This window comes from Nyctereutes procyonoides, unplaced genomic scaffold (genome assembly GCF_905146905.1).
Source record: "Nyctereutes procyonoides isolate TBG_1078 unplaced genomic scaffold, NYPRO_anot_genome, whole genome shotgun sequence".
Classification (NCBI taxonomy): Eukaryota; Metazoa; Chordata; class Mammalia; order Carnivora; family Canidae; genus Nyctereutes; species Nyctereutes procyonoides.
In genome coordinates, this window is record NW_026575146.1 from 13,875,177 (window position 1) to 13,887,851 (window position 12,675).

At 38.3% G+C, this 12,675-nt stretch overlaps 1 protein-coding gene across 2 annotated transcripts in view; it reads right to left on the reverse strand.

The window, feature by feature from the left end:
• Positions 1-12,675, reverse strand: part of SERAC1 (serine active site containing 1) — a 66,238-nt gene that overhangs the window by 23,807 nt on the left and 29,756 nt on the right. The window lies entirely within an intron of this gene.

Consider the following 12,675-nt stretch of genomic DNA (forward strand, 5'->3'; position numbering starts at 1 on the left):
AGTATACAAAAATCCCCTACAAATCATTGACAAAAATACCAACGATGCTATGGAAAAAAGAACAACAGTCATAAATAGAAAGTTCCTAGGAAAGGGAATCTATGACACAATGCTCAACAGTATTCCTAATGAGAGGCATGCACAGTAAACTATATGAGAAAACACAGCTCTCATCTATCAGAGGGGTAGGGAAGCAGGCACTCCTATTGCCCTGCTACTTCTGTGAAGGACAATTCAGGGACACTGCAAGCCTCCGTGCCCTTCAACAATCCATAGAGACACGCACAGGCAAAGTGATACAGGCTCAGCTTCGTTCATTGCAGCATTGTTGATAAGCACAAAAGACTGAAACTACCTACTGCCATCAACAGGAGGCTGGTTAAGTAATGATGGGACCGCTGTACAATGGAATGCTCTATGAACATAAAATCTTTGAGTCTCCTCATATTTTGATATACATGAATCTCCAAGATGAACCCTTAAGTGAGAAAAAGGGGCAGAAGAATGTATTGTATGCTACCATTTGTGTAAGAATATGAAAAATTACATGAGTGTGTATGTGTGTATGTGTGCCCGCGCGTGCTGGGTGGGGGAGATGAAAGGGATGGAGGGAAGACTTATTATTGTATCTACTTTAAAGCACTTCATATTTAAATGAGGGGCACAACTGTGTGTATACAGGCCACCTGCTGGTAAAACAGCTCAACTACAAAGTAATGTTTTTCAAAAATGTGTCTAGAAAGCCCAGTTTCCTACAGGAAATACAATCCAAAAGTTTCTGCCTTTTGAGTTAACTTACAGGACCCATTGTTCAATGAACCTAGTAAACATTCAAAATGTTTGGCCATTCTGTAATCCTTACTCATACTATCCTCTCTGATGTAACATTCTGTTTTTCCAAGTTTAAACATGCTTAGATCTTAAACATTTACGCCCTTTAAATAGAGGGCTGGGAAAATAATAGGATAGATAGATAGATAGATAGATAGATAGATAGATAGATAGATAGATAGATAGCTGGGAAGGGCCTAACTCATTGAGAGTCACTCTCTCCTCTGGTAGGGATAAGGGCAAACAGTGAACTGGTGGGCTCTGGGGGATGGGGAACTTTTCTTAAAGATCTCCCGCCACAACCTACCTTCCCCAAATCCCTCTTACCTTACACCCTCAAATCATCTGACCTCTTTCTAAGCTAAATGCTCCAAGAAAATAAAAGGAAGGAGGAAAAAAATTACCTAAGATTTTGTGTTTTTCTTGATCATTTCCTAAGTAGGATATAAGAATACAGTTCCAAATCCAACCTCATTGGCAAAGCTTCTAAGCTATTTATGAACTGGCAAATTGTGTGGTAGTAAAAAGCACAAGCAAAAAGGAATGAATAAAAGGTATGAATTCATGGTGTAGTCATATAGATCATATTCTAATTTGTAACATGAAAATAAATATACATAGCTTACTGTTTTATCACTAGATTAAGATAGAGCAAGATTACATAAATTTGTAAAAATTTAAGAAACGCCATGCATCAAATTCCATATGTGCAACTAAAAAACAATTTCTTAAGGCTCAGAGAAATGCAGAGGAAAAGGAAGAAAGAATGATAATGTTAAAAACAGTAATAAAGGTAAGGTATAAAAATTAAAAGGCAATAATAATAATGCATAAAAGAAAAAAATCAACTAATAAAGTTACTGAAGAATTTATATCCATATTATATACTAATTATATGTGTAACAAAGCATTTTATGTAAAAATTTTTTATTATGATACTCAATGAGACATAATATTACTGTGGATTTATGTGATATTTTTCAAATGCATCTCAACAAGTTTATAACAGCCAAATTACTTAGTACCTAATGGATATTTTCCTACCATATAACCTAGACTCCAATTAAATAATATCTGTAGAGTTACTTCCATTTTTGTCTGTGATACAAAAATACTGTAATTCATAATAGAAATATGCCAGTTATTACTTAGTATGTGTAAGTTTGTGCGCAGCTGGTTCTTGTAACAATGTCATAATTCATTCATTCGTTATTCCATAAATATTTATTGAGAACATATTGTGTGGGAGGCTGTATTTGGAACTGTGGAGATTATTACAGACTACGGAAGAGAGAAGATTAAGTAATCAAACAAATAAATACATAGCATAATTACACAATGGGATAAATGCCATAAAGGGAAATAAATGCAATAAACATTTGAGATAAAGAGGAAGGTCTCTATGAGGAGTTGACAAGCTGAGAGCTGAAGGATGAAGAGGCAGCTATATGACAAGTTAGTAGCAGAGAATCCCAAGCAGAGGGAACATGAGTAGATAAATACTTAGCAAGTTCAAGGAATGGAGAGCTTGGTTGGAGCATAGTGAGCACGAGGGAGGGGATACTCAGAAAAGCAGAGAAGAAACAGATTCAGGTAAGCTGAAGCCAAGCGCTGCTAAGGAATGTGACATCTGAAAATTATTATCTGCTCTTCTAGAAACACTTAGAAATAAGCTGTTTGCTTTCTCTGTTACTTACACTGATGAGCAGATTTATTCACAACCAAAGTCGAGGGGAGGGGAGGTGTGGGGAGTTTGCAGATGACAATAATGGGCTCATTCCAACAAAGAATCAATGCACAGCTATGCATCATGGAGAACTGCAGGAGCATGGAAACCTGTCCAACCATGTGAAAGCAAGCTTCACAGTTTCCTGTTTTGTGTAAACATCTTTGTAGTTTTCCAAACCCTCTGTCATTAAAAAAATCTCCCATCCTTAAACCAAGTCAGTTGGTGCCTTTCTCTCAATCATAATCATTGCTATGCTTATCAAGATCAGTGTTAGAAGTGTTTTGATGCAAGGACTTCAGACCCTAATGGTTAAAGCGATTTCAGAGACTCTGAAACTACAGGGGCAAATGATAATACTAAAACGGCAGAATTTTAGCTGGACTGTCCTTAAGCCAAGACCACAAAAGCTTTGTGATGGGAAATCATTTCAATGCACTACATCCACTGTTTCCTTGACTCCAGGCAGCCTGTCATATTAGATGAAAAAGAAAGCACAATCTAAAATTTTCAAATGTTCTGCAGGGTCACAGACACCTGAGGTCCTCTAAGAAAGGTAGAAATTAGGGACAAGCTGACTGATTAGAAGCATCTAGATGGTAATAGAGACTGAAAGCTGGATCCTGACACCAAAGAAGGAATGATCTTGATGGTAACATCTGGGATGGTGGCAGGCCAAGGGTCACTCACAAAGCTAGAAAGTAATTTGCTCTCTCTAACCTAGTTATCCCAATGACAGAAGGAACAAGAGGAGGGAAGGCAGATCACGCCAGGGTGGGTGGGGAGCGGGGGACAGAGAGTTTTGATACTGCTTTTTTTTTTAAGATTTTATTTATTTTTTCATGAGATAGAGAGAGAGAGAGAGGCAGAGACACAGGCAGAGGGAGAAGCAGGCTCCATGCAAGGAGCTCGATATGGGACTTGATCCCGGGTCTCCTGGATCACATGCCCTGGGATGAAGACGGTGCTAAACTGCTGAGCCACCCGGGCTGCCCAATACTGCTTCTAATTGCAGGTCCCTTTGTTTTAAAACTTGTATAAATCTCTGGTATTTCTATATGAAAAACTTACAACCTCAGAGCTCTGCAATTTGTGCAAACCAACTGGGCTTAGAAACAGTGTTCATTCTAAAACAGGAATTGCCAATCCAGGGTCATCTTTAAATGCCTGAGGTAGACAGAATTCAGGTTACAGAGGGCATATACTTGACGAGAAAACGTTACGTCTTTATCTTCCTGACATCTAACAGAAATTCTGCATTGCGTTCAATTATAAACACAGACAATAAACCATAGTAATAGTAGCAATCTATGTAACTCTATCAGTATAGAAAGTGCAGATAGTTTCCTATCACATCTCATTTGCTGCAGCTTTTTGAAAATAACATTAGGATCATTATTCCTTTGAAGACCCACTGAACATCCTGGTACTGGTGGCCCAGAATTGACACTGCTATCCAGTGTCCAATCACCAGCAGTTATTTGAGACACATACATGGACAGACTAGTCCTCAGTTTAACACTCTTATTCAGCCAAGCCACAACAGCATTCACACTGATTTCTTTAAAAAGCCTAATTTACACTTTGAATTGATCCATACAAAACTGAAATTTTCCCCAATTGTCCACTGAAAAGGTCTAAAAGCAACACCAGTAGCAAAGAGCAAGCTTATACCCAAAAGTTGGTTTCTAACAAGCACTGGTCCTAGGAGGAACCAGGGCTTCCTGAAGATTCAGCTGACTCCAGAGCTGGAGCAGAGAAAGTTTAAGATGAGCATGGAACATTTTCTAATGCCAGAAAATAAGGAGGTACTCAAAAAAAAATAATGGAGACAACTCCAAAACACATGAGAGGCAACCTGAAGGGGTTCCCACACCAAATCTGAAGACACTATGAATAGTAGTAGTACTGGTTATAATCTAGGGAATAAAATAATAATCCATGAGCCCCTAGTCCATGGATCAGGTAGGAAGGAAAGAAGGAAGAAGGAAAGTTTTTCCTTAACAGTACATCGAAGTAAAGAGGGAGTATCAGAGTTGAGAGTCAGAGATCACCATTTTGCAACGATCCAAGAATAACCATTATCAGGCACGATTCATTCGAAGGATACTGAAACTATCAGCTGAAAGTTTGAAGAGGACAGCCTAATAGTCTCAAACATCCCCTCTCCCCTCAGATCCTACAATCATTACAAACAAAACATATATTAATGTTAAAGCAGAGAAACAGGGGCACCTGGGTGGCTTCGTGGGTTAAGCATCTGCCTTCAGCACAGGTCATGATCCTGGGGTCCTGGGATCAAGTCCCACATTGGGCTCCCTGGTCTGAGGGGCCTACTTCTCCCTCTCCCTGCTGCTCCCCCTCCTTGGGCGTGCTCTCTGTCAAATAAATAAATAAAATCTTTTAAAAAAAAAACAAAACAGAGAAACCTGGCAAGTTAGCATCAGCAATAAGGAGACCAACTAGCATCATGTGCTTCTGGATGCAGCACACTCGGAAGGACATAAATCACCTATTCTGTGTTCATGTGATAAATGCGAAAGCTGAATTTAATCCTGAGGATACATGAGATAAACTAAAGACATTCTGCAAACTGCTACTCTGTATTCTTCAAAAACGTTAATGACATGAAGGTTGAGAAAGGCATTGTTCTAGATAAAACCAAATGCAATGACCACCAAATGCAATGTTTCTTCCTAGACGTGGATCAGATTTACAAAAAAAAAAAACAAAAAACCCACCAAAAACAAAACAAAACAAAACAAAACCAGTAAGGCGGGGCAGCCCAGGTGGTTCAGCGGTTTAGCGCTGCCTTCAGCCCAAGGTGTGATCTTGGGGTCCCTGGACTGAGTCTCGCATCGGGCTCCCTGCATGGAGCCTGCTTCTCCCTTTGCCTGTGTCTCTTGTGAATAAACAAATAAAATCTTTTTAAACAAACAAAAACAATAAGCTGCCATAAAAGAATTACTGGAATACTTGGCAAAATTCAAACATGGAGTGTATATTAGATAACAGTAGTCTACCAATGTTAATTTTCTGAGTTTGATAACTGTACTGTGGTCATAGCTCAGAATGTCCATGTTGTCAGGAAATGCACACTTAAGTCTTTAGAGTTAATAGGATGTCATTTCTACATCCGACTCTGAAATGGTTCATGGAGGAAAATAGTAAATGTGTGTGAAGAGACATACAAAATATATCTATAGAGACAGGGAGTAAAAGGGGGATCAGAAAACAAATGGGACAAAATTTTAATAACTGGTGAATCTTAGGGAAGTGTATTACTTCTGCAATTCTTGAAGTTTAAAATTATTTCAAAATAAGTTAAAATATTTTAAAAGAAACTAACTTTCCTATTTTAAATGTATTGTTATTTAATGCCTTAATAAGAACTATATGTATTATACCACAAAAATTATTTTTGATAACAATATTTTAATAGAATTGGTTTCCTTTGTAATCCTATGTATTGTGTTTTATGCATCTAAAAATGAGTTCACAGACTTTACCAAACATCAAATGGGGTCCATGGTATACAAAGGTTAAAAAGCCCTGCTCTAAAACCAAACAGCTGTGTAGATTATCTGCTGAGGCTAAGTAACCTCCTGAGCAGGTAGTTTTGTAGAGAAGCAGCATATTGCCTCTTGAATGGTGCCCGGAGACTGTCACAAGGCAGCTTTGGCAGATCTCTAAAAACCAGAAGGACACCCCTCCTATCTCTTCAATCCCAACTTCTTGGTAAGTAAAAAATCTGAGAAGCCTGACTAAATAGCAGGAGGGGGGAAAAGAGGTGAGGGTAAGGAGATGAGAACAATTAAGATGGAGTTGCTTATTGGTCTGATGAGATGGGGCCTCAGAACTGAAACTAAGTTAAATATTTTTTTTTAATGTTAAAGATGTGCTACTTTTTGTTTTATTGTGTTTTTTTTTTTTAAGATTTTATCTATGTATTCATGAAAGACACACAGAGAGAGAGGCAGAGACATAGGCAGAAGGAGAAGCAGGCTCCATGCAGGAAGCCAAATGTGGGACTCAATCCTGGGACTCCAGGATCACGCCCTGGGCCAAAGGCAGACACTCAACCACTGAACCCTTTTTGTTTGTTTGTTTTTTAAAGCATTCATCTCCTTGGTTAGGTTTATTCCCAGGTATCTTACTGGTTTTAGTATTACTGTAAATGGGATTGACCCTTGAATTCTCTTTCTTCTACTTCATTATTGTGAATAGAAATGCAACAGATTTTTTTTATGCATTGATTTTGCATCCTGCAACTTTAATGAACTCATGTATCAGTTCTAGCAATTTTTTTGGTGGAGACTTTTGGGTTTTCCATATAGAATATCATGTCATTTGCAAATAGTGAAAGTTCTACTTCTTCCTTGCTGAATAAACCTAACTAAAGAGGTGAAAGACCTATACTCTGAAAACTATAAAACACTAATGAAAGAAACTGAAGAGGACATAAAGGAATGAAAAGACATTCCATGCTTAAGGATTAGAAGAACAAATGTTATTAAAATGTCTATATTATCCAAAGTGATCTACACACTTACTGCAATCCCTATCAAAATACTAACAGCATTTCTCACAGAGCTAGAACAAACAATCCTAAAATTTGTATGGAACGACAAAAGACCTCAAGTAGCCAAAGCAACCTTGAAAAAGAAAAGCAAAGCCAGAGGGAACACAATTCTGGATTTCAAGTTATATTATAAAGCTGTAGTGATCTAGACAGTATGGTACTGGCACAAAAAATAGATACATAGATCAATGGATCAGAATAGAAAACCCAGAAATGAACCCACAACTATATAATCATTAATCTTTAATAAAGCAAAAAGGAATATCCAACGGCAAAGAGTCTCTTCAACAAATGGTGTTGGGGATAGCAACATGCAAAAGAATGAAACTAGGCTACTTTCTTATACCACAAACAAAAATAAATTGAAAATAGATTAAAAGAACTAAATGTAAGACATGAAACCATTAAAATGGTTTCACAGGCAGAACACAGGCAGTAACTCTCTGACACTGGCCATAACAACTTCTTACTATATGTCTGCTGAGGCAAGGCAAACAAAAGCAAAAATAAACTATTGGGACTTCATCAAAATAAAAACCTTCTGCACAGCAAAGGAAACAATCAACAAAACTAAAAGGCAACCTACAAAATGGGAGAAGATATTTGCAAATGATATTATCTGATAAAGGGCTAGTATCCAAAATATATAAAGACTTATGAAACTCAACACCTAAAAAAGAAATAATCCAATTAAAATGGGCAAAAAACATGAACAGACATTTTTCCAAAGAATACATACAAATGGCCAACAGATTCATGAAAACATGCTCAATATCGCTCAACAGGGAAATGTAACTTAAAACTACGATGAGGTATCACCTCACACCTGTCAAGGAGCCAAAATCAACAACACAAGAAACAACAGGTGTTGGAGAGGATGGAGAGAAAGGGGAACCCTCCTGCACTGTTACTGGGAATGCAAACTGGTGCAGCTACTCTGGAGAACAGTACATAGGTGGCTCCTCAAAAAGTTAAAACTAGAACTATTCTATGATCTAACAATTGCACTAGGCATTTATCCAAAGAATACAAAAATACTAATTCAAAGGGATATACGTACCTCAATGTTTACAGCAGCCTCAACTACAATAGCCAAACTATGGGACAGCTCACGTGTCCATCAACTGATGAATAAAAAAAATGTGGACTGTAGACACGGAATATTATTCAGCCTTCCAAAAGGATGAGATCTCGGGGCACCTGGGTGGCTCAGTGGTTGAGCATCTGCCTTTAGCTCAGGTTGTAATCACAGGGTCCTGGGACTGAGTCCTGCATCAGGCTCCCCAAAGGCAGGCTGCTTCTGCCTATGTCTCTGCCTCTCTCTGTGTGTCTTTCGTGAATAAATAAAATCTTTAAAAAAAAAAATGAGATCTTGCCATTTGCAACAATGTAAATGGAGCTAGAGAGTATAATGCTAAGCAAAATAAGTCAGAGAAAGACAAATAGTATATGATCTCACTCATAAATAGAATTTAAGAAATGAAATAAACAAAGGGAAAGAAAAAAAGAGAGGTAAACTAAGAAACAGACTCTTAATTCTAGAGCACACACTGATGGTTACCATAGGGAAGGTGGGGGGTGGGGTTGCAGGAAATAGGTGATGGGGATTAAGGAGTGCACTCATAATGAGCACTGGGTGATGCAGGGAAGTGCTGAATCACTATATTTTACACCTGAAACTAATATACTGTATATTAACTAACTGGAATTTAAGTAAAAAGCTTTTTAAAAAGTGTTCAGGGGATCCCTGGGTGGCTCAGTGGTTTAGCGCCTGCCTTTGGCCCAGGGCATGGTCCTGGAGTTCCGGGATCAAGTCCCACATCAGGCTCCCTGCACGGAGCCTGCTTCTCCCTCTGCCTGTGTCTCTGCCTCTCTCTCTTTCTCCTCTCTCTCTGTTTCTCATGAATAAATAAATAAAATCTTTTTAAAAAAAAAGTGTTCAGAGGACAGGGAGTCAAATCATGGTGAAAAAAGAATCTTCCAACTGAAAAATCAAAAGTACTTCATTAAACACAAAGCATTCATTTTTTTTTTAAGTACCAGAAACAATTTCCTTCTGAAATTTCTGCTTAAATGATAGATCTATGTGTGTATGTGGTCTGCCCAGTAGAATGGAGATGTTTTGAGTCAGAATCAGTTTCATCATTTCCACCATGATCTATGATCCCTAAATATACTGAATTGGAATAATGTCAAGTCAATGCAATTAAAAGGTCATATGAATTGCTTTTTCAGACATCACTATGTTTAGGAGATTTTGTTTAAAATTAGCCAACTGAGGGCACCTGGGTGGTCCAGTCAGTTAAGCATCTGCCTTTGGCTCAGGTCATGATCTCAGGGTCCTGGGATGGAGTTCTGAGCTGAGCTTCCTGCTCAGTGGGGAGTCTGCTTCTTCTCCCTCTGTCCCTCCCCCTGCTCCCTTTCTCTCTCTCTCAAATAAATAAAATCTTAAAAAATAAATAAAAATAAACCAACTGAGATGTGTGGGGGCATCTCAGGTGGCAGGAAACCCACAGCCTCTCCAAGGCAGTAAATGTTAAACCATGCACACATAGTATATGTTAATTATGAACACACATACATGTACACACACACACACACACAAACCCCCAGGGTCCATGTAGACCATGATATTCTTTAAGCTGCTGAGGCCATGACTTCTCGGCAGAAAAGAGGTAGCATAGTCTATTAAACCACTTTCTTTCGCTTGACTTAGCAAAATGTTAAAAAATGCTGTAGATGATATAACACTATAAAAGTTAGGGGGATGACAACTAAATAGTAATAAGCAAAAGAAAATCTATTGTGCTGAAAAAGAAAAACATCAGGCCAGGTGCCAGGAGCTCTGGCATTGGAACAAGGAGAGAAGTAAGTGAGTGACAGCAGGGGATACAGAAGTCAGTGGGACGCCTATGGCAGAGAACAGGGAGGCATTTCCACCCCACTGTGCCCACTGCCCTGTTGATAAACAATCTGGTCCTGGCCAAGATGAAACTATCAGAAGTTGGACAAGACCTGCTGAAAGTGAGGCTATACTCTCTGGCTCTCAGGTGAAAAGGGAAGGATATAGATAAATTACTCAGAATGACAGGTGCATGGTCTTCAGGACACCAGCAGCACAAGCAACAAAAGAAAAAAAATGCATACACTGGACTTCACAATTAAAAATGTCTGTGCTACAAAAGACACTATCCAAAAAGTGAAAAAACTTGCAGAATAGGAGAAATATTTGCAAATAATCTATCTGATAAGGAATTTATATCCAAAATATATAAAGAATTTTTACAATAATAATAAGACAAGTAACCCAATTAAAAAATGGGCAAAGGATTTGAAGGCATTTCTCAAAGAGGGTAAATAAATAATAAGTACACAGAAGAGTGTTCATCATCATTAGTCATTAGGAAAAATGCAAATCAAAACTAGAATGAAGATGTTACTTCACACATAATGAGGTGGCTCATAATAAAAAAGATGGGTAACAAGTGTTGGCAAGTATGTGGAGAAATTGAAACCCTCATATGTTGCTAGTAGGAATGTGAAATGGTGCAGCTGCTGTGGAAAATGTTTTGGAAGCCCTTCAAAAAGTTAAACACAGAGTTACCATATGACCCACTCCTAGGTACATATCCAAAAGAATTAAAACCATATACCCACACAAAAACTTGTACTCAGATATTCACAGCGGTATTATTCATAATAGCCAAGAAGTAGAAACAACCTAAATATCCATCAACTGATGAATGGATAAACAAGATGGCATCTATCCATACACTGGATTATTACTGGCCATAAAAAGGAAAGAAGTACCAATACATGCTACAACATGGATGAACCTTCAAAAGTCAGACACAAAAGATAACATATTACTAACATATTAGATGGTACCCTTTATGTGAAATATCCAGAACAGGCTAATTCACAGAGAATGGGAATACAATAGTGGCACCAGTGGCTGGGGCAGGGGGAATAAAGAGCGACTGCTAATGGGTTCAAATTTCTTTTGCGGATGACAAAAATGTTCTGGAATTAATGGTGATGGTTGCACAACTCTCTGAGTATATAAAAACCCAATAAATTACACATATTTATTTTTTAATTTTTTTTAAGATTTTATTTATTTGAAAGAGAGAGTATGAGTGAGGAGATGGGTAGAGGGAGAAGCAGACTCCCTGCTGAACAGGGAACCCAATATGGGACTCAGTCCCAGGGCCCTAGGATCATGACCTGAGCCAAAGGCAGATGCTTAACCGAATGAGCCACCCAGGTGCCCAAATTATACATTTTTAAATGGCAAATTTCATAAAATGTGAATTGTAGCTCAATAAAGCTGTTACTTTAAAAAAAGAAAACTAGTTTAACTGGAAATATCATGATTTTTAAGAAAATTTAAGAAACACAATTGCTCTGCTCTGTTACTTCGGTTGCTAGGGTCCCTGGGGTCTATCTTCATGTAGAACAATACAGAGTGTACCCCTGAGGCCTTAGTCCTGGACTCTAATACTATTCTCCACTAAGAAGTACCAGGTCACCTTTGAGGAGCAACCAATTCATGTTGGAAGGTGGGAAGACTCAAGAAGGGCCAGGGACATCTTACCATCAGAAAAGGTGCTTTTTGTAGCCACCTTGGGGACTGAATTAAAAGTGACAATAAGGTCAGCTGAAACAAAGAGCTCTAGTGGGCAAGGCAGTGGCATTCTGAGCATCAAAAAGAAAATTATGATGACAATTCACTGGAGAGATTTCAAGGCATGGACCAAATGGGGAAATTATATAAAGTATAGTAGAGAAGTCATTATCTACTGATATGTTGTTAATTTGTCCCCTCCTGGCTCAAATGAGAAAAAGACAAATCATTAAATTGGCAAGAGAATATATGCTACTATAATTTGTTTTACTGATAAAATACTTTCCTCTGAGTAGATTATATGGTTGTTGTAGTAATAGTGACAGTAATTTGTTTTAATTTCTCTTAGAGACAGATATTTTATGAAGACAAAAAACTTGCTGAGATGATACTGCAAAAATAATGGATTTCAGTAACTGCCCTCAGGCAGGCTGGAGTTGGAGTAAATTTCGGATGCTGCATTCAGGACACTGTGCTCTGATTCACGTAGATGAAGCCTTCTGCTATGTATGCCAGTTATTTACATCTAGTGAATCAGCCTACAGCTAAAGCAGTGGGAGAAGGGGATATAGGGGGAGAGAACATAAACTCCTCAATCAAGATGGTTCTCATGTGTGAAGAGAGTCTTACTCCAAAGGTGTTAAGGACCCTGAGTAGCACTTTGAGAGCTCTGACAAGATGGCACGTTAAGCTGAGCATGCTGAACTGTGCCCTTCTGATCTGTGCTCAGTCTCCTTGTTTGCACACCATTTGCCACTACACAAACTTTACATCTGAATTTATACTCCCTATGTGACACAGAAATCCCAAACTAGGGAATTAATACCAAACTAGTCCAGTAAGAGTGAAACTCCTGATGTATCCAACAGAAGTAAACACAAAAACTGCTCTGCAAGGACCAATTTACAA